Source organism: Gouania willdenowi, chromosome 3 (assembly GCF_900634775.1).
Source record: "Gouania willdenowi chromosome 3, fGouWil2.1, whole genome shotgun sequence".
Lineage (NCBI taxonomy): Eukaryota > Metazoa > Chordata > Actinopteri > Blenniiformes > Gobiesocidae > Gouania > Gouania willdenowi.
This window is the reverse complement of record NC_041046.1, coordinates 4,114,504-4,137,453: the sequence shown is the minus strand read 5'-3', so window position 1 is coordinate 4,137,453 and position 22,950 is coordinate 4,114,504.

Sequence of the window (22,950 nt, the reverse complement as noted above, 5' to 3'; positions counted from 1 at the left end):
TAATGCTGCATTAAACTTTCATGGTTTCAGGGACGAGGGAAACCGAGGTTTCCTTTTCAGATGAATCAATGTTATTGGAATAGATGGAGGGAAAGGGAACAAACGGCTGCTTTTATGGAAGTGTCGCAGGTTCAATTCCAGAGGATTCAAAATGATGGTTCGGTAGAAGAGAAAAATTTATTTCACTGCTTTTATTTCCAGCTCCACAGTCCAGACAAGTATTTACAGTGAGAAGTATTTACAGTGCAGACAAGAAAAGGTGCAGGAAAACGCTGAGTATTTAATTCAATATTTACAGCAGCACTTACAGTCAGTACCAGCGCCCCAGCCTACTCTGCTCTTAGGAGGAAAACCCCTGCTTTTATACTCTGTAGCTCCTCCCCTGGGAAAAACCAAATACAGTAAAAAGCAGGGGTTCTTAAAGAAAAGTCCAAAACACAAAAATAAAAAATAATATCAGTGCTAAAATGAAATTGAAATAGCACAACTAAATCACATAATTACATTAACACCTGGAAAATAGTTCCGTCCACGCCACATGTTTATATGTGCGTCACTATCTGCTACATAATGAGCTTTCCAGAAATGGTCTGGTTTAACCCCCACGCCCCCACACATGGAGGCGGTACACAGGAGAGCAACAGGAAAAATGTAATACGTTACATATTAGTAGTTACTATCATTTAAAAGTAATTAGTTATAGTACAATATTACTGTCTCTGAAGTGTAACCAAAATAACGGCAGAAGTATGAATAGCGTTCTGATTATACCAGTGGCTATATAAAGTCTACACACCACTGTTCAAATGCCAGGTTTTTGTGATGTAAAAAAAATTACACCAAGATAAATAATTTTACAACTTTAGCATAAACATTCACACCCTTAAACTAACGCTTTGTTGCAGAACCTTTGGTTTTTATTCCAGCACTCAGTGTTTTTGAGTCTATCAGTGTGGAACATCTTGATGAGGTCATATTTACCACTCTTCTTTACTAAACTGATCAAAATGTGACAGATAGTGAGGACATCTCCTGTGTACAGCCCTCTTCAGATCACCACACAGATGTTCAGTAGGATTCAGGTCTGGACTCTGGTTGGTCCATTCCAGAACCTCCATCTGATTGTGGTGAAGCCATAGTTTAGTTGATGCTGTGCTTAGGGTCATTGTGGTGTTAAAAGATAAAGTTCTTCTTCATCTTCAGCTTTCTAACAGAAGTCTGAAGGTTTTGTACCAACACTGTCTGGTATTTAGAACTGTTCATAATTCCCTCCACCCTACTAAGGCCCCAGTTCTAGCTGAAGAAAAACAACCCCAAAGCATGATGCTGCCACCACCATGCTTCACTGTCGGTATGGTGATCTTTTGGTGATGAGCAGTGTTGTTTTTGTGCCAAATATACCTTTTGGAATTAGGGCCAAAAAGTTCCACTTGGTTCCGTCAGACCATAACACATTTTCCTACATGTGTTTGAAGATTTCAAACGTGTTTTTACAAAATGAAGTTGGGCTTACATGTTTTTCTTTGTAAGATAAGGCTTCCATCTTGCCACCCAACCCCACAGCCTAGACATATGAAGAAGATGGGAGACTATTGTCACATGTGGCAGCCTCCATAACCACTTTTCTTCTCGTCTGGTCATCCCTTTTGGACGAACGTCCTGTTCTTGGTAAAGTCACTGTTGTGCCATATTTTCTCCACTTGATAATGGCTGTCTTCACTGTGTTCTATGTTATATTTAATTCATTGGAAATAGTTTTATAGCCTTCACTGACTGATATCTTTGAACGATGAGATCCTCTGATGCTTTAGAAGTTCTCTGAGGACCATGGATTGTTCTGGAAGATGTGGCTTCTAGAATATCTGAACTTTATTCAGGGTTAATCAGAGACACTTTAAATGGTGACAGGTGTGTGCTGACTCCATTTAACATGAGTTTGAATGTGATTGGTTAAATCTGAACACAGCCCTGCCCCCAGTTATAAGAGGGTGTGAACACTTTGCAACCTCATTTTCTCAGTTTTTTTTATTTTTACTTCACCTTCTTTAAAGGTTTCAGTTTGTTTTTCATTTGCATTGTAGAGGAGTGTGTAGACTTTTTATATCCACTGTACATCCAGTGGAGGGTGATGTAATATAGCATAATGACTAACAACTTAATGTAATAGGCACAGTGAAGGCTCATGGTGCAATACAATACGTAACAATGACTGTCAGAATCACAAAAGCAGACACAGTTAAAGTCTAATAAGTTGTGATAAAGATATTGGAAATATATAAAGTCTATTCATATGAAACAATAGAGCTGGAAACAACTATAATGCAACCTATAGTTTTATGACATGAGAAGACGCACAATCTCTTTCTTTTTGTTTCTATTCTTTTATTCTCTTAATTAAAGCTCACAGCACAAAGCTGGCATACACTGGGATTTTTTACTGCTGCTAACATGGTGACCAGTAAAATTATAACACTATTTTCTATGAGCGCTCAATACAAACCAGTCATGAAGTCTAGAAATAGAAACAATCATTTTTCAACTGCCGACGGCAATGGCTGCTAGCTGCTAGCTAGCGGCATTTCTACTGTGAATGTCTACAAAAACCACTTCTAAACCAAAAACTTCTACAGCACACATTTAAGAGCAGGAATCTGATCTGTATGAGCCTCAGTCTCAGCCGTACGGCACAGTGCCAGAATACTTTAGCGTTATGTCGCTGTTTGTAATAATAACACGCTAGATATCCAAATGACCCAGTGACCATACTGTATGGTATGGCACCACTCTCCATGACAACGTTAGCTTAGCTTGTCATTGCTGGCGTTGGTGGGAATTTTGCCGACAAGCTTTTTAAAAGCCGGTTATTCCAGTGTTGACAGAGGCTGTAAATCCTCCACCACACACTGTCACCTTGGTGTTAGCGTAGCACCGGTCCAGGTGTTTCTTCAAGTTACTGCTGCTGTTTTTCACATCTCAGGTTAAAATGCATTGTAACGTGCGTTACTGAGATTTGTAAAGGGTATAATATTACCTATTGTGTCCGACTCCACAGAGATGAGCAGGTTTGATGGAGAGCTGAACTGGGAGGGTTATCGGTAAACGGTGAGAAAAACCACAAACTGTCCCTGAACGCTGGTCACGAAACGGCTTCAGTTCTTATTCTACTTTTTAAAAAATGAAAACAGTTGATCATAACAATCTGATACTTTTAGATGTTGGGTTTCTGTTTCTAATGTTGGTTTCTTTCAGTTTACTGGTCTTCCATTTGCACTTTGCTTATTACCAGTCACGTGGGGGGGGGGTGGGGGGGGGGGGGGTGAGCACCTGCCGTTTTTGGTCTAAGTGCCTTTTTTGTCAAGGTGGTTTTTTGGGGTTTTTTTTAAGATCATAATAAAAAAATATATGTGTTCTCTTTTTTCCCCTCACATATAATATATTATATATATTTAGAAATAAATAGCGTAACATATTTTCTACTGTGGCGTCACATGACTTATAGACCTGTGCCCCTCCCCTCGCCAATCTGGCTGCCCATTACCCAGTGGAGAGCCAGGTTGCATTTCAGCTTCTTTGTATCCAACTGAAAACTTAAATGCCGTTGTGGGGAGTTGAAGAGCTGGTAAGTAAGTTATTTTACTTATTAGATAGTCAGACTGGGACCATAATGACCTAATCAATGACTCTAAGATGTAAAGTTAAAGATAGGGACTCCCGCACTTCGATGGAGCGACGACTATCATTTTTCAGAGAAAAGTGCTTCTGTCATCACTGCTGATCACCTCTGATGACGGACACTAAAGCCTCACTTCCTGTGTGTTCCTCCTTATGTCTGTGACTGTATGTACTGTATGTGTAGGGATGAATGAATGAATAAAACAAACTGTGGCTTAGACTGTAAACCACGTTTAAAAACCAACCAGAAAATATGACGTGACTATTTCTATCTTCTATTTATGTGAAATGTATAATAATAATGAGACTCTAATGAGTTCAGGTCAAACCACTGTGTTACTAATAAGATTTATCCAAAAATCTAAAGGAATTTCATTTCATTAAAACTTCATTATTTACAACTTGTCCCAACATGGAACAACATAGTTCATGTTTAGTTAAAAACTGTTTTTTTTTGTGTGTTTAATAAAAGTATATAATTTCCTATGAAATGTTACAGAAGAGATGTTCTGAAAAAGCAATAATTCCAAAGTAATGCCCTGCAGAACAGTTGATGTCGTTATTGTTTGTTTCAAGGGAAAAGCTGAATAAAATCATTCAAACAAGTTTTTGGTTTTTACTTAATTAAAATAGTTTTTTAGTCGTGATTAAAAAATATTGTTTGAATAAACAAAAAATAAAAAGTTAAGATGAATTGTTTAAAAAGGTGCAGCCCTACTAGCAGATGGCTTTATAAAACGATCACACACATATCAATGAGATATGATATGCATATAGTATATAATATGAACAAGATGATAGTTTAGTTTTAGTCAGTCATTGTTCAAAGAGAGACACGTTGAACAAAAACAGATAACGTCGTGGATCACTGACCAGCTGGGTTGAAAACAGCACATTTAAAAACAACAATACATACTTTTTTAAGGTTGTTTTGAGATGAAGATACACTTAGGATTTATTAATTGTTTACATTGTATATGCCAATAAACGACAGTGAGGTCATAGACATATTTAGAGACCCAACACAGCATAACGTGGATGGCTGTTCATCATAGGAATGGGATCCACACAAGGTTCCTGCTGCTTAACAGAAGGTTTTCCTTGCCGCCATGATGAATTCATGTTGGGTGTGGGATACATATGTATGTGTATATACGTATATATGCAAATGTGTGTATCCATAAAATGAAGAGTCCGTCCTTAAGACTGCTCTACTGTAAAGTGCCTTGAGATACCATTGGTTATGATTTGGCGCTATACAAATAAAGATTGATTGATTGAGATTGATTGATGACCAACAGAAATCTGGTTTTATGAGAAAGAAGAGAAAAAACAACAAAGAAAAGGTCAGAGTAGAAGGCACTGGAAAAATACTTGTTAAAATGTTAAGAACTAAGAAGTATCATTGTAGATAGTTGTAAATATTGTAGGAGTTGTAACTAATCCATGTATCATCAGAAACGTGTCCTTTTAGCTTTAGCTGGTGTTGAACACAGAACCTCCTCACGGACATTTAAGAGGATTTAGAGACTCCGAAGTGTTGCAGAGCTAAAGATATCTAAGAATGTTTAACGCTTAACGTACTTTGGCCAATCGGTGATGGAGAAAACCAATAAAAGTGTTTGTTTTTAGTTTTTCGTTTTCTGTACCGAAGCAAAAGAGCTTGAATTTGAAAAACAAGGCGTTTTACGTTTTTTTCATTTTGGTTTTTGGAAACAAATGAGTGTTTTTTTGAAAACTTTAGACTTAAATTAAATCACGTAGGCCATATCATCAAGGATCTAAAACGAGCACACAGCGCTAACATATGAAGACGGTGCAACTGCTAATGCTAACAAAACAATGACAGGGACGTCTTATCATCACTTTTTAGCGTTATTTACAGCTTACCGAAGTGCTCTGTTCATCGTCTCCAAAGATAGAAGGAATTGAACCCTCAATCAGACAAAGTCTTTCTGTAAATCCTTCTTTATACTGGTGGAGGTTGATGAAGCAGTCATCATTGAAGTGCTTCACACACACAAAAATGACCTTATCCACAGATGTGGTACATTTCTATAAAAAATAAAACTCAACCAGACACTTTGAAAAGGTTCTGATGCTGGGAGACGGTGTAATGAAGCGTGTGGGTTACTACATCCAACAACCCAACATTTAGACTTATCCTCTCGTAACTTCAGCATCCTGGAGCTTGGACTACAAAATAAAAGCCAGAAATAAAAATGGCGGATTGCTCAAAGTGTTGGACCTGGAGTTGATGAACTAATTTGGCAGTTCTGCTGCAAATACTGTGATGTAATAGTTCAAAAAACGTAATAGAGAATAGAAAAACAGATTGAAAAATATGAGCAAAACAGAATATAAAGATATCTACGGAGCACCTGAAGAGACTAATTAGATTTTTTCTGTACTTCTAAACACTCTAAATATACAACAAAATGCATTTAAGGGCTAAAAAAGTGGATTTAACATGAAATGTCCCCTTAAACTTCAAATAGTGGATGTAATAAAAAAACAAAAAACACTTCAGTGAAATCTTGTAACTTACCTTAGATGGAAAATTAATGAAATAACAAAAATAAATCTGATCTTACAATATTTTAAGTAAAGTAAGACCACAAAAGAAGAAAAATAGAAAATACAGGAAAACAAGAGAAGATGGAAAGAATAAACTGTAAACAGGTGATGAAACACATGAAGTCAGATCATAAAATGAGGTGATCAATAAAATGCTGATTATGAATGTTAATATATCTTTATTAGGGTAAAACATTTAGTTAATCTCCTCTGTTCTTATTTGATGTCTATAGTTCCATGTTCCATTTTGCTGCTAGTGTTTAGAATGTTCTATACTCTGTAAGTCTGGCAAAGCATTTGCTATTATTGGTTTATTACCGTATATTAAATACCAACAGTGTGATCATGTACTTTTCTTTCCTTGTCGTGACCATCCCCAGTCCTTAATCTTTCCCTCATCTCCTCCTCAGCCCAGCAGTGCCAGTAAGATCATAAATCATAGATCATCTTAGAATTAAAGGAGCTCTCTTAAAATATGTGCTACACGTTGTTTGTTTTATATATTCTGTTCAAATAAAATCTCTTAATTTTCATGCCTACGACTATTTATGAAACTGTCTGATACTGGCCAAGATGTAATGATATGTAGCGTTAATATGTGGCCTGATTATTACATGCCTGAAACATCCTCACTGTTGATATCTGTTCTTTCAGTCGATAACTCCTCCTACATCGATTTTGAAAAATAATCTATCAAAATGTTCAGAAAGTTCCCAAGATTTATGTTTGTACTTGTTTGTAAAATGTGTAACTTTTAAACTTTTTGAGTTATTACATTTTTTGTAATTTGTATTGACATACTTTATTGCTAATGTTAAGCTCATGCTAGGTTAATACTATTGATATCGCTAGGTTAATGCTAATGCTAAGTTAGCGCTATTGTTAGGATAATGCTTTAGTAATGCTAGGTTAATACTACTGCTAGGTTAATGATATCGCTAGGTTAATGCTAATGCTAAGTTAGCGCTATTGTTAGGATAATGCTTTAGTAATGCTAGGTTAATGCTATTGCTAAGGTTAATGATATTGCTAGGTTAATGCTAATGCTAAGTTAGTGCTATTGTTAGGATAACGCTTTACTAATGCTAGGTTAATGCTAATGCTAAGTTAGCGCTATTGTTAGGATAATGCTTTAGTAATGCTAGGTTAATACTACTGCTAGGTTAATGATATCGCTAGGTTAATGCTAATGCTAAGTTAGCGCTATTGTTAGGATAATGCTTTAGTAATGCTAGGTTAATACTACTGCTAGGTTAATGATATCGCTAGGTTAATGCTAATGCTAAGTTAGCGCTATTGTTAGGATAACGCTTTAGTAATGCTAGGTTAATGCTATTGCTAAGGTTAATGATATTGCTAGGTTAATGCTAATGCTAAGTTAGTGCTATTGTTAGGATAACGCTTTAGTAATGCTAGGTTAATGCTAATGCTAAGTTAGCGCTATTGTTAGGATAACGCTTTCGTAATGCTAGGTTAATGCTATTGCTAAGGTTAATGATATTGCTAGGATAATGCTAATGCTAAGTTAGTGCTATTGTTAGGATAACGCTTTACTAATGCTAGGTTAATGCTATTGCTAGGTTAATGATATCGCTAGGTTAATGTTAATGCTAAGTTAGCGCTATTGTTAGGATAACGCTTTCGTAATGCTAGGTTAATGCTATTGCTAAGGTTAATGATATTGCTAGGATAATGCTAATGCTAAGTTAGTGCTATTGTTAGGATAATGCTTTAGTAATGCTAGGTTAATGCTAATGCTAAGTTAGCGCTATTGTTAGGATAACGCTTTAGTAATGCTAGGTTAATGCTATTGCTAAGGTTAATGATATTGCTAGGTTAATGCTAATGCTAAGTTAGTGCTATTGTTAGGATAACGCTTTAGTAATGCTAGGTTAATGCTAATGCTAAGTTAGCGCTATTGTTAGGATAACGCTTTCATAATGCTAGGTTAATGCTATTGCTAAGGTTAATGATATTGCTAGGATAATGCTAATGCTAAGTTAGTGCTATTGTTAGGATAACGCTTTACTAATGCTAGGTTAATGCTATTGCTAGGTCATCACTTGTATTTTCTAGTTAAATATGGCCTCATTGTGCTTCTGGGTTCAGTTTATTGTGTTAAATTCTAGTGTTGGTTTGTGAGTGTTGTTGAATTATAGATGTATTCCTCACACGGTTCTGTAGGGCTTTGGTTTGATCTATAGATAATGAGCCCAACGCTCTTTACTCCAGTTTTACTTTGAGACTATATGTCTGTGAAAAGCGTTATATAAATCAAATGTACTTACTAAAGTGTTGCAAACTACCAGAGGTTAAGGAAAACCGATATCAGGAAAACTGTTACTACTGAGTGCAAACTGTGTGGGAAGGTATTTCAAAATGTCCCCAATTCCATTTCAGAGTTGATTCAATCAGTTTACACTTTAGTTTAGTTTTCATTGTTTAGATTAGGCAGTGGTGGGCCGTGCATTTCACCCCTAGGCCTTCAGTGACATCCTACTTAGTCCAACCTAAATGAATACGCCTCATAATACCATCAGTATGACATCACAGCTTGTGAATCCATACAGAATCACACATTACGTCACCCTTCACTTCATTTCCAGAGCATTTAAAACGAATAAGCTCACATTCACAATTAAGAGCAGGAAACTAAGATCACGGATACTGCCAAATCTAAAAAATAAAAACTGATTTTAAGTTAGTCAACAAAGTTTTCATAAGTCTACCAAAAATATATGTGAGCTTAAACAAGTTTTTCCAATAAAATGTGCATTAGTGCCATTTCATATAAGACACCAACAAAACCAACAATTCATTTAAAATTTAAAAAGTAAAGCAAACACATGATTTGTGTTTGTTTTGGAGAAAATGCAACAGTAAAACAAGTGAACACGCGTGCCCCACGTCATTCACATTATAAATAACAGTAGATCAGAATGTATTTTTTAATTTGTTTTGCCATTTTATTTTGTTACCATTGATTGATTACTAACAAAATAAAATGGCAAAAACATATTAAAAACACAAATAAAATGCTTGCACTCACCAACATGGATCGTCTGTTGATTCTAAAATAAAATCCATCTTTCTTTCTCTCAATGGCTCTGTTGTACAGTTGATCTTCAGGTCCATGAGTAAGTCCTTTTCTATGGACATGGAGGCTAATGCTGAAAGCCATTTTAAAGTTTCTAGTATTAGATGTTTAACGTAATAGGTCAAAATAGGGTAAATTGTCTCTAATGTGATGTGTTTAAGATGGTTAAAAGATGCCAGAATGTCTCATAGTGGATATATTTTATGCATGAATTCCCTTAAGGTGCCAGTTAGAAAAAAAGAAGTGTCTGATGTTGATGGAATAAAAGTTTGGAGTTTTATTTTGAAGTGAAACAATGCAGGATGTGGCCACTCTCCATAGCTTCAGGCTAAGCTTGAAGAACCATTGAATTATCTTAACTCAAATGTAAACTCTGTCTATCTTTACGAGTAGATGACCAAGCCCCGCCCTCTGCACGCCCTCAGGTCTCGCTCAGAAAAAGCAGCTACTGTGTGAACCGTGGTTGAGCGACGTAGAGAGTGAATGGAGAGAAAAGGGTCGACTTCTAATCGAGAGGTAGGGGGTTCGATCCCAGTCTATACCTCAGTTGCTCCCAGTGGTCAACCAGTGCCTAGCATGGCAGCTCTGTCCCATTGGTGAATGAGTTGATATTATAAAGCGCTCTGAGACTACTTCAGTGTAGAGATGAAGTGCTTTATGAATCAAGTCCATTTATTATTTAGCATTTATCTGTCGATTTGTATCTAAAAGTAGAACAGGAGGCAGAGCATTCAGCTATCAGGCTCCTCCCCTTTGGGACCACCTCCTAGTCGTTTGTTGCATTTATTGCACTTGGAACTCAGATAAATCCAACAGAACGAATCGAAAAATTGCAATAAAACAGCCCTTGAGCTCAGGACCCCGATTCAGGAACTCAGGCAGAATCCAAGCACTCCGGAATGACGGTCGGAATGATGTTTTAGCAAAATGGTGGGGCCCACCGTTAGACGTAGTCACTTTCTCCTCAACTTTTACTTTTATGTGCCGTCTCGTTTGGCGTCTGTGTTACTGAAAGTGCAGAAGAACTGTGTAGTGGTATTTCCATCCACACTGATGATACTGTATGTAGTCTCTACAGTCTATGGTTCTATGAAACATGCAGGATTTACCCTGCTGGTGTGTTCAAGTCTTACTCTCTCTCTCTCTCTCTCTCTAGTAGCTAAAATTAATTTCATTTTTGCTACTAAAAAATATAAAAACAAACATCAGCTCACTGTCATGTTTTCCAAGCTTACTGAGTGAAACACATTTACCTCGGAGGTTGGAATTGATGACCTGGATCTTTCCAGATTCTGAGTGCAGTCGAATGCTGCATTAGTCTGGGAGGCTGACATTCTCAGGAATCAGGAACGCCGACATGGAGCGTAGTAGGGGAGGTCCTGATAAGGAGGGGGAGGCGGTTACAAAGTCTAGGAGCACCTACAGAGAAGACCTGATCTAACCTGGTTTTCAGTCTCAAGTCTAGACCATGGAAACAACCAGGAGCAGCTGGTCAGCAGAACTCAGTGAACCATCAATAGATCACAAAGATAAAAGGGTGTAATGCCTTTAAACAAACAGTAACATCTTAAAATCAATTCTGAAAATGAACTGGGAGCCAGTGAAGAGAGGTTAAAACAGGCGTAATGTGCTCTGGTTAGCACGTAGCGGGTCAGAGCAGATGAAACCTGGACAGCAGAGACTCAGAGAGCCTTGAGTAGAGACTGTTACACTAGTCCATCTGAGACCAGATTAAAGCATGAATCACTTTATCAAAGTCTTTGAGGGAGAGAAAAGGTTTGACCTTTGTCAGGATGCTAAGCTAAAAGAAGCTAGCTCTTAATGCTAAACTCTAAACCTACTTATTTGAAGATGCGTTGAATTAGGAGCAGCTTAGTTATCCCCCCCCCCACCCCCCCCCTCCTCCTGGCTCTTCAGATTAATTCATCTTTCATTTCAGTGTTTGTGCACCAAAATAGATGAAATAGGTCTTCTAACCAAATACATTTGAATGTGGAGGTGGTCTTATGTTTCCTGCTTTCTCCTCTTTCTCTACATGTCTCCTGATGGTTTTTAATCTGTGGTTCATGGTCCAATCAGTCATTGACCCTCTGATGTTTTATATCTCTATATTCTGTTGTCCTCTTCCTGTCCTCTAAACCAACCCGTTCTGCAGATGAAGTCCACCTCTGAGCCCAGAACTATAGCATTTGACACTGAAAACACAGAGAAAAGAGACTGGTTTTATTTTTTAACTCCTCACTGAACTAAACTGATTCATGTTTTGAACAGATGTGTTTGGCCTTCGACTCCTGTGTTTCGCAAAATAATATTTCTATTGTTTCCACAAAATATTATTGCTCTTTGAACATGTTTGAAGATTGTTTTGCAGCCTCGCATACCGGACATCCTCAGATCTCAGTCAGGAAACCCTGTGTCATTGGTCAGACCAAATGGACTCATGACTCGGCAAAACCTCCGTCAAATCAGGCTTCAAAATAGAAGTCATCAGACTTAATGGCCTTTATTTTGAAGGAACCGGAACATGAAGAAGTAAGTTATGAAGGTGTTCTTTTCTTTTTTAAAAGTTAAGATATATATATAGATATGTTAATAGATGCATAGCTAAATGAAACGTTGATATACTGTATCTTAACCTTTAGAAATATATAAAATAACAGCTTTCAAACTAACTCATATCAGAAGCAGCACATATTGATGACACCATGTGTACTCGTGCTTTTTTTCAAAATAAAACATAATTTTGAGGCAGTTTAATTTGACGGCGTTTTGTTTGACAGAAGTTTTGCTGAGTCATGAGTCTGTTTGGTTTGATCAAAGACAGAGGGGGAATCCTGCATGAATTCACAGAACCATATACTGTAGAGAGTGCATTGACCTATACGCAGGGGTGGAAAGTAACAAATTACATCTACTCTTGTTAATGTAATTGTTTGCTTGTTTTTGTACTTCTACTTTTTTGAGTACTTTTTAAAATCTATAATTTAACTTTTTCTCAAGTCATTTTTGTTTCAAGTAACAGTATTTTGTAACATATGAAATAAATTCCGTGACAGAATAAAATAAATCCTGCACGCTAACGGGAGTCTGCTACATTTGTGCTATTGAAGGAACCCTAGAGCTGTTGTTAGGATCAGCCAATAGAATGTGTATATATGTCTATGTCCTGCTCTGTTGATTCACATGATGTCACTCACATTGCTGCATCGCTACAAAGCTAGAGCGCTAAGTTGTGATGGAGAGCAGGAAACTAGAGAATCTGACGTCTGAAATCATCAAAATGTAGATATTTTGTGTAGTTTACGCTGCTCCAATCGTTCTAACAGAGAAAAGGAAAATAGATTTTATAAAGTACCAAAGATTGTTGTTCACAAAGGTGAGAAATGTAAAAAGCTCACAGAACAACGTCACAAAAAGTGGATTTTAAACCTACATTTGTGGTCAGGAGGAGCAGAGTCTGCTGATGCTGTAGCGACCACTTGGTCAGAGGTATGTTAGCTTAGCGAGCTAACGTTGTTTTTGTGGCTGTGTTTATAAAGCATTAGGTTGATGTTAAATGCTCATTTACTATTATTTACCCTCTTTCTTTCACCCCTGCTGCACACTGTGCACATAAAGCTGAACACCCTAATGCTAATTCACTACATGTCATAAAGTACTGTTCAGTAGTCGTGTATACATATAAATATATATATATATATATATCAGAATCAGAATCAGAATCAGCTTTATTGACCAGGTACAGTTTAGAACAATACGAGGAATTTGACTAGGTAGTTGCAGTGAAAGAAGACACATCAACACACCGGGGCAGCCATTTGCGGCGCCCACATATTTAGGTGAAAAAGGGATCAACAACAGGAGGAGAGGAGGGGTGAGGGGAAAAAAAAACTGCCAGTTTGAAACTGATTTCCCTAAACAGAGAAAACAGTGTGAAACCAGGAAAAAAACCACCTCTGCAAACATAATGTAAGCATGACACAGTCAAACAACTCGAGACAAGGCATGTGGGAAGGGTTGGGTGGGAGGTTGGCTGGGGGAGGGGGTCAGGTGGGAAGAACAACAGGAGTCCAGCCGTTTGGGGACATGGGCGTGCTGCCAATGGGCGCTGCAACCACGCCTCCATGCAGCTGTGGATGGGAGGTGGGGAAAGATGGCCGACGAGGCATTTGAAGTTGAAGACCTGTAGCTGCGTTACTGACAACCAGATGACGTGTGGAAAAGTTCAGCATCAACAGTTCCAGGTGGGAATGTAGGGAAGGAGCGGGGGGAGGGAGTGGGGGTAAGAGCCGCCGTCTGCAGAAACTTCCTGGTGATAAGAGTTGAGACAACCTTGGCTTTAGCCTTGGCAGCTGGGGAGCCGAAAGGGAGATAAGCAATGTGATTTGATACAGGCTATGTTAATTTCCAATAGCCTTCTGTCCTGGGTCTCTCTGCTGTAATCCAATGAATGGCCTAGTTTCCACTTCCAAGCCGGGCCTCCAACTTCTCCCAGTTGTTATCCATAACGCGTAGACGATCCAAAAGCAGCTCTTGCTTGCTTTTGATATCGATCAACACATGAGTCTGAGTGTTCAGAGCTCTGCTACATCCTTCAGAAATCACTGGCAGCTTTTCCAAAACAGTCACCAGCGTAGTACGGACTTTTCGATAGATTAGGAAGCCACCAGCTCCGATCAGCAGCATGCCTACTATCATTATTCCAATCATGTAGATGTCCTCCACGTCTTCCACGGAAAGGATGGACAGACACACAACTCGCCACTTATTCCAAGGGTCAAGTGTGTATCCAGCCGCAAACTTCCCGCTTGGACATGCGGGTTCACCACCCCCGGTTCTTTTCGTCGAAAAAATCTGATCGATAGCACTGAGAGACCAACTAATTAATTCCATTATTCCGGTTTTGGATGAGTTACAGAGAGAGGCTCTTGTTAGGCTCACAAGACCAGACAAAGCAGCAGCTGGGAGAGATAAGAAAGGAAGGGAGGGAGAAACAGAGAGTGCGACTGTCCTCGTCGAGAGAAGCAAGAAGAAAGATATATATATGGGGGTTGGGGTGTGTGTGTGTAACTCAGAGCGGAGCGTTTTTGTGCCCCCTGAAGTTTTCTTAATGCCCCCCATTTAATACTGCCTGGCACCCACTCTGGTCTCCTGTGCATCTCGTCCTCCAGCAGTGCCTGATCAGCCACTGTGCGTCTTTATTCATTGTGTGTGCGTTTCTTTTTATAACAGCTACAGGTGTTGTAGATAATTGATCAGCTGTTTTTCACAATGATCATGTGATTTTAATGACAATTATTATTATGATTCATATAAAACTATATTTGTAGGTGCACACGTCACCCTGGGGCGTCAGTATCATTTTTTCCTCCTTCGTCTCATTCACCTAGAATGTTTTATAGACTTTATATAACGTTCTGTACGTATCTCTAGCGTTCAGAGGTGATTTATTGGATGCTCTGACACATTAGATGTATTGACACAAACACTGACCTCATGGATTTGATATTTATTTTATTTTATTGATCCAGGTTAACCACACCATGTCTTGTTCTCATGCACTTTATTTTGAAATGATGTTCTCTAATAAATTGTAATAATAAAAAAAAGAACCCAGTTTGATCTGTATACATGTCTTTTTATTTTTTTATTGCGTGGGAGAGATGCCCCCCCCCCCCCCCCCCCCCCCCCCCCCCCCCCCCCCCCCCAAAAAAAAAAAGAATTTAAAAAAACTAAGTAACGTTTATTCTGAGTACATTTTAACTGAGCTACTTTTTACTTTTACCATGAGTAGATTTTCACACCAGTAACTTTACTTTTACTTTAAGTAAAATGTAATCAAAGTAACAGTACTTTTACTTAAGTAGATTTTTTCTGTACTCTTCCCACCCCTGACTATATCATTACTTATGCAGAGCATGATTCTAATGAACACAGTGTTGATGAAAATACCACTACACAGTTATTCTGCACTTTTAGTAACACATTCAAAACTAGACATCACATAAAAGTAAAATTTGAAGGGGAAGTGACTGTTTACGCTGCCATTTTGCAGTATCCATCTACAGGACTCCACATCCCACAATGCAATGCACCAAACTATTCCATTGATATTAATGAGATAATGTTTACAGTGGAGATCAAAACACAGTCGAGCAGCCATTTCAACCTTTTACATCATACGTTTTTACTTTTTCTTAGCACAAAATATCATTAAATTATTGATCTATGGGGACTACAATATGTCTTTATCTCATAAAATAATAATGTCTCCAGCAGCTTTGAAGAGTAACTAAACTCTAAACCACTTTTTTCTGCTGAAATCAAATCTATTTATGTATGAAATAGTGCTGTTTATTGATCCTGGTCCAACTCTCAACATTTTAGTCAAACTATTTCAATTTATCGTATTTAGTTGTAAAATGTCAGAGTGACTGCCCTACCATCACTGTGGGCTCTGCCCCCTCCTATAAAAACTACCACCTCTGGGTTCTACAATCTGTGGGAGTAGGTTGAATAGAGAGGTATAGTGAGTATTGAGTAGCTAGTTAGCATAGCATAGATTGTTCTTTGGAGATTTAATTTAATTTTTATTTATTTAATTTAATTTTTTTTTTCTTTGTCTGCACATGATGTCAAATGTCAACACTACAAGAAGTGTAATCTTTGATAAACAGCAATGCATGTTTAGTTAATGCAATTAAATAAATTAATTTATTTAATTACATAATTGTGACCATCACCAGCCCTCCATAAGGAAGGGTAAGAAATACTTTATTAAAGGGAGAATATAAAAAGAGAGAGCAGTGTTACACCTGGGTGAGGGGGAAGGGAACAGGGAAGAGGGAGTCAGGGTAGGAAACTACCTCACAGGTCAAACAAACATAGCGAAGACTGCAGTCACTTCAATCACCCGTAATGAGTCGCTTGAACATAGTGGTGCTTTTTGGTCACTTCATCACTCCAGTGTGTGTGTGTGTGTGTGTGTGTGTGTGTGTGTGTGTGTGTGTGTGTGTGTGTGTGTGTGTGTGTGTGTGTGTGTGTGTGTGTGTGTGTGTGTGTGTGTGTGTGTGTGTGTGTGTGTGTGTGTGTGGTGGAGCCGGTGACAGGGGGAGAGAGAAGGCTGATCACTTCTTCTCCAGTCGTACTTTTACAGCACGTATCATAAACAGCGCCGCTTTTACAGTTTAAATGATGAACTTACAGAGTTACTAAAGGATGAGTTCACTCAGAATGTAGGTTTATTCATGAAGTTAACTGCTTTAATTTTGCCTCGGTAAGTTGAGGAAGTGTAGTACAGCCCTCCGCTGCAGCCGTCTGCACTGTAGCGGGGGGGGGGCTGCAGCCTCGGCTCTATACAGACAGTGAAGTATGGGGGACTTGTTGCTTGAAGTGGCTTGAAAAGTTCAAATTTTTCAATTCTGAGCGACTAGGTTGCAGAAGTCCAAGTCACCAGAATCACAAAAGTCGGATCACTTGAAGGATGGTTGCTTGAGATTACGGCATTTACATGGATTTTTAATGTGATCTAATCACTTCAGTCGGTGTGAACACACATTTACAGTTATTATCAAAGTTAATAAATTTACATATACAGATAATTCAGTACGCTCACAATCAGTTCCACTTTTAGTAGTTGCTACACCACAATGTATCGCTTTTATGGGATGATCTGACCCAATGTGACACAGCAGTTGGACAAAACAATGGACTATCGTCTTAAATGGACTCTTCATGTGGTCAGAAGGAGAAGGAAGACTGTTAATGATTTACTGCTGCTGTGATAAACTCACACCCTGAAGCATGTGTTCATGCCCAAAGACAGCCTGTTTTTAGGAGCGTTATGAAAGTGACTTTTCAGAGACTAAAACTCCAGAAAACAGGTGAGTTTGGGAAAATAAACCTCAAATACTTTGTTGTTGGGGTTCTTAGAACAAATGGAGATGCGTGATGAATGAAACTGTCTACTGTAAGAAAAAATGCTAACGTTAAACATTGGAAGAATAAATACAAGATGCAAAACATGTCCAAAGGTTATATTAATTTTTGAATTTTATTTGACTGCAATAATTTGCAAAGCCTGGACATTTCAAATGTTGGAAAATACATTGGACACACACACACACACACACACACACACACACACACACACACACACACACACACACACACACACACACATTGGAGTATTGAACACATGGCAGAGTTTGTCTGTCTGATATTTATTCACCTGTCTGACTGTACTTCTGCTGTTTCCTCACACCACGGCTTTACATTACATTAGCGTTCCTTCTGTTTGGTTTCCTCATTACAGTTTTTCTCACATCACTATTAACATTTACACAGCAGTTAGTGCGTTTCTTAAAACAATTAGTATAAACTGTAAAACCTAGTGATAACCTGCAAAAACGCGTCACTGGCACAAAATGGAACGTCCATTTCTCAAAAACTAGTATTCATGTCTATAAAACTGTCAGTGTCGTCAAAATGAGAAGTCATGACACTATTGTTTATGAACAACATAGTAAAATGGCTTTGTCATGTTTTCATTATGACACATTATTCTCTCAGTGTTTTCCAATGAAAAAAAAAGGTCAGAACTCAGTGACATTATACCTGAAAATGCAGTACACACTTTAGAGAGAGAGAAGATAAATGTTAGTGTACTGCATGAAACTACACAAATAAAACATTTTACAGTACAGAACATTATACATAGAAGACATGTTTTAGCTGTACATACTGGTGACAGATCTCCTTCACACTGTTCTGTTTAAAGGACACTTTCTACAATTGTTTCATGTACATTTCATTTCTCTTCAGGACTTTGTCAATTGTTGCAATTGGCACAGATTCAATATTGCCAAATATATTGTTATCCTTTATGACAGCACTTTAAATCTCTTTTAACCTTATTGCATTTTTTGCATTCACCATTGAACACATGACTACTATACTATACACACCTGTTCTCCCTACCAAATGTTTGAATGATTGAATTCACAGTTCTTCCAACATTTGGCTTCCAGCCATTGTGAGGCCGTGATTGACATCATGGTCCACAACTGTAGCCTTCATTTCATTAGGAATCTGCCTTTGTCCCCTTCCTCTTCCACTTCCTCTTCCACTTCCCCTTCCTCTTCCTCTTCCTCCCCGCATCCTCACCCTTCGTCCACGATGCTGACCTTCCATTTCTGTGTCACAAAATTGTAGAAATGTTACACACTATGTCACTATGCTCAGTTCATATATACTTACCAAGTGAGGCTTCATGGGATTCATCCCTGGCTTCTCATTGGTTACAACTAATACTGACACACCTCCTCGTGGGTGAAAGCTGAAGTTCACCTGAGAACAACATTTCTAGGAAAAATTATAAAGAAAGGTATAAAATGGACAGAATTTGATAACTAGGTTAACAATTGTGTATGTAATGACTGAAGCAATGAAATTAAGACGTTTAGTTTTATTGAGAACAACTATTCAGCATCTATAAGTATAGTTCATTTTGACTGACATGACATAAGCAAATAATAATGTTATAAAACAACAAATAATTGTATGAAAGCAACTGATAAATGTCCAAAAGCATTAGTAATTAGTTCAGAGGAAGGAGACATTACTACGATGTGTAAAAAATGACTAAATGTTGTAGACGTTGAACTAATTCTGATCTGAGAAAAGCACCACACACACACACACACACACACACACACACACACACACACACACACACACACACACACATACCTCTACCTGAACACGTGTCATCCTATTCTTCTGCTTTTTCAAACATCGCTGTCACATTTTAAAGCTCCACAAATGGAAAGTCATTTTTCCTCTTCTCAAAGGAGTTCCCAAAGGGCACCAAACTTTCCATGAGAAATGTTCCCTTTTTTGTTTTATTTTTTTGCCATTTCCACAAAACTCAGAGAAAATCACCGTACAGATGTGTCAGGTGGTATGAAAAATGTCACCAGGTTTCCCACTGAGTATTTTCAGGAAAATAAAATGTAAAAAGTGTATTAGTTCATGTATTGTATTTGTTTTGTTTGGTAAAGCGTCCTTGGGTCTTCAAATTTTTATTATTATTATTATTATTATTATTATTATTATTATTATTATTATTATTATTATTATTATTATTATTATTATTATTATTATTATTATTATTTCACTGGCTTGGTGGACCCCATAACAATGATATGATTGGCTAATATTTTTGTTGGTATTGGAACGTGGGTCAGTGGTAGAGTGGGTCGTCTAATAACCGAAGGGTTGGTGGTTCGAATCCCGCTGATTATTAGCTATCCATCTAATCTATCCAAGTCATTGTCATTGTGTCTTTGGGCAAGGCACTTTACCCACATTTCCTAGTATGAATGGGTATGGATTGTGCATGTGGGTCAGAAGGCAGCTGTGGCTACAATGTAGCTTATCATCACCGTTAATGTGATTGAATAATGGTTTCTTAACGCACTTTGAGTCTCCTCAAAGAAAGCGCTATGTAAATCCAATAATTATTATTATTACATACATAGATAGATAGATAGATAGATAGATAGATAGATAGATAGATAGATAGATAGATAGATGTATAGATAGATAAATAGATAGATAGATAGATAGATAGATAGATAGATAGATAGATAGATAGATAGATAGATAGATAGATAGATAGATAGATAGATAGATAGATAGATAGATAGATAGATATGACTTGTGACCACAATTGATTTAAACTATTATTATTATAATGCACCTTAGGGCTATCTGCAATGTACAGCAGTACTTTAAATAAGTTGTTTTATTTTTAGAAAATAATGAAACTTGTCTTATTATTAAGATTTTTTTTTCATCAGCCAGTCTAGGGACAACAGATGGAAATTAGCCTTTGGCTTTAATCTGACGTATTTACATTTGTTGTATGTTCATTGATATGTACTGTCCCTACTTAAATAAATAAATAGAATACTTTACAGTCTTAACAAGTTTGGATGAACTACGGTCGGGTCCGTGAAACATCTACGCACTGAATAGCACGTCCCACATTCCCAGAATTCAGCCAAATGTCTCGGTTCTACTGAGTAAAACAAATCAAATTGTGAGATGTAAAATCGTAATCTACAATGAATTGCCTTTGAAACAATATATCACACAACTGTGTTTCCATAAATTTAGAAATTATCAGAAAAGGGGGTGGGCCCCTGGGCCCCTAATTAAATTGTGTGAGACATAATCGAAATCTACATTGATTTATCTTTGAAACGATATACTGTATCAGACGACTATGTTCACATAATTTTGGAAATTACCAGAAATGGGTGATGGGCCCCCGGGCTCCATTTAAAAAAAAAGGGGGCTCAGAGCATCTCATCATATTCATTCATAGAGTATTCATGCCAAACTGTGAAAAGTAGTCATTTGAAAACATTTGCGACCCCGTGGCGCCTCAATGACAAGTACGGGTGTATTGGGCCCCATTTATACAGTGGGGCAAAAAAGTATTTATTCATCCACCAATTGTTTAAGTTCTCTCACTTAAAAAGATCAGAGATGTCTGTAATTTTCATCATAGATAAACCTCAACTATGAGAGACAACATGAGAAAAAAAATCCAGAAAATCACATTGTAGGATTTTTAATGAATTAATTGGTAAATTCCTCAGTAAAATTAGTAGTTGGTCATCTACAAACAAGCCAGATTTGTGTCTCTCACAGACCTGTAAGTTCTTCTTTAAGAGGCTCCTCCTCCACTCGTTACCTGTATTAATGGAACCTGTTTGAACTGGTTATCAGTATAAAACACACCTGTCCACAACCTCAAACAGTCACACTCCAAACTCCACTATGGCCAAGACCAAAGAGCTGTCAAAGGACACCAGAAACTAAATAGTAGACCTGCACCAGGCTGGAAACACTGAATCTACAATAGGTAAACAGCTTGGTGTGAAGAAATCAACTGTGGGAGCAATTATTAGAAAATGGAAGACATACAAGACACTGATAATCTCCCTCCATCTGGGGCTCCAAGATCTCACCCTGTGGGGTCAAAATGATCACAAGAACGATGAGCAAAAATCCCAGAACCACACGGGGGGACCTAGTGAATGATCTGCAGAGAGCTGGGACCAAAGTAACAAAGGCTACCATCAGTAACACACTACGCCACCAGGGACTCAAATCCTGCAGTACCAGACGTGTCCTCCTGCTTAAGCCACTACATGTCCAGGCCCGTCTAAAGTTTGATAGAGAACATTTAGATGATCCAAAAGAGGATTGGGTGAAGGTCATGTGGTCAGATGAAACCAAAATACAACTTTTTGGTAAAAACTCAACTTGTCGTGTTTGGAGGAGAAAGAACACCATACCTACTATAAAGCATGGGGGTGGTAACATCATGGTTTGGGGCTGTTTCTCTGCAAAGGGGAAAGAATGAATGGGACCATGTATCGTGAGATTTTGAGTGAAAACCTCCTTCCATCGGCAAGGGCATTGAAGAAGAAATGTGGTCTTTCAGCACGACAATGATCACAAACACATCACCCTGGCAACAAAGGAGTGGCTTCATAAGAAGCATTTCAAGATCCTGGAGTGGCCTAGCCAGTCTCCAGATCTCAACCCCAAAGAAAATCTTTGAAGGGAGTTGACAGTCCGTGTTGCCTAGAGACAGCCCCAAAACATCACTGCTCTAGAGGAGCTCTGTATGGAGGAATGGACCAAAATACCAGCAACAGTGTGTGAAAACCTTGTGAAGACTTACAGAAAACATTTGACCTCTGTCATTGACAACACACATCATGGAAAACATCATGGTATTACTACGTACTTAAATCAAGGCCTTTTGTTCATACCTTTAAAGTCACCCATATGCATTTTTGTTAGAGTCAGTTCTTTACTCTAAAAGAGAAGCAAACCTTTAAAATCAAATGTTTGATGCTTGAATACACTTCAAGGTAACGAACCTTGTCATAAGAGCAAATTAAACATCGGCAACACTTTCTACACTTTCACAGAATAAAGGAGGTTGAGGAAAGTGGGCCTCCAGATGTGACGACGCCCCCCCCCCCACTTGGCATTTTCTTCTGACAGCTGGAACGTCTTCAATTATATTCATAAATATAGGATCACTTCACAGCTAACAATTATAGACTGGATTTGTATTATTTAAAGGCGACCTGGAAGGAAAATTACAGCATGAATATGCAAATGGATTAAGAAGATTAAAAAGATCAGCAAAATATGTGGAGATGTATATGCGGCATGGCATGTTTCCAATGTGACGCAGAGCGAGGACGTGATGAGTGCAGGAGGAAGGTTTGAAAAGAGCAAAGAAAAGAAGAGAGGAGATTATAAGGAAGAAGGAGAACAAGAAGCAGGAGGAGAAACGGTTGAATAAGAACAGAGGTTTTAGAAACACGACAGAGCATTAAGCTTGTTTTCCCTTTAATTGTTTGCAGACTTTCACTGGTGTACATACAGTATGTCACGTGACCTAAAATCTTTGAAGTGTACTTATTATTAGATCTATGTTTAATAAAACCCATTATTATGCACCATATTTGTTTTATTATACCTTTTTTAAAAAACGGACTACTTTACAG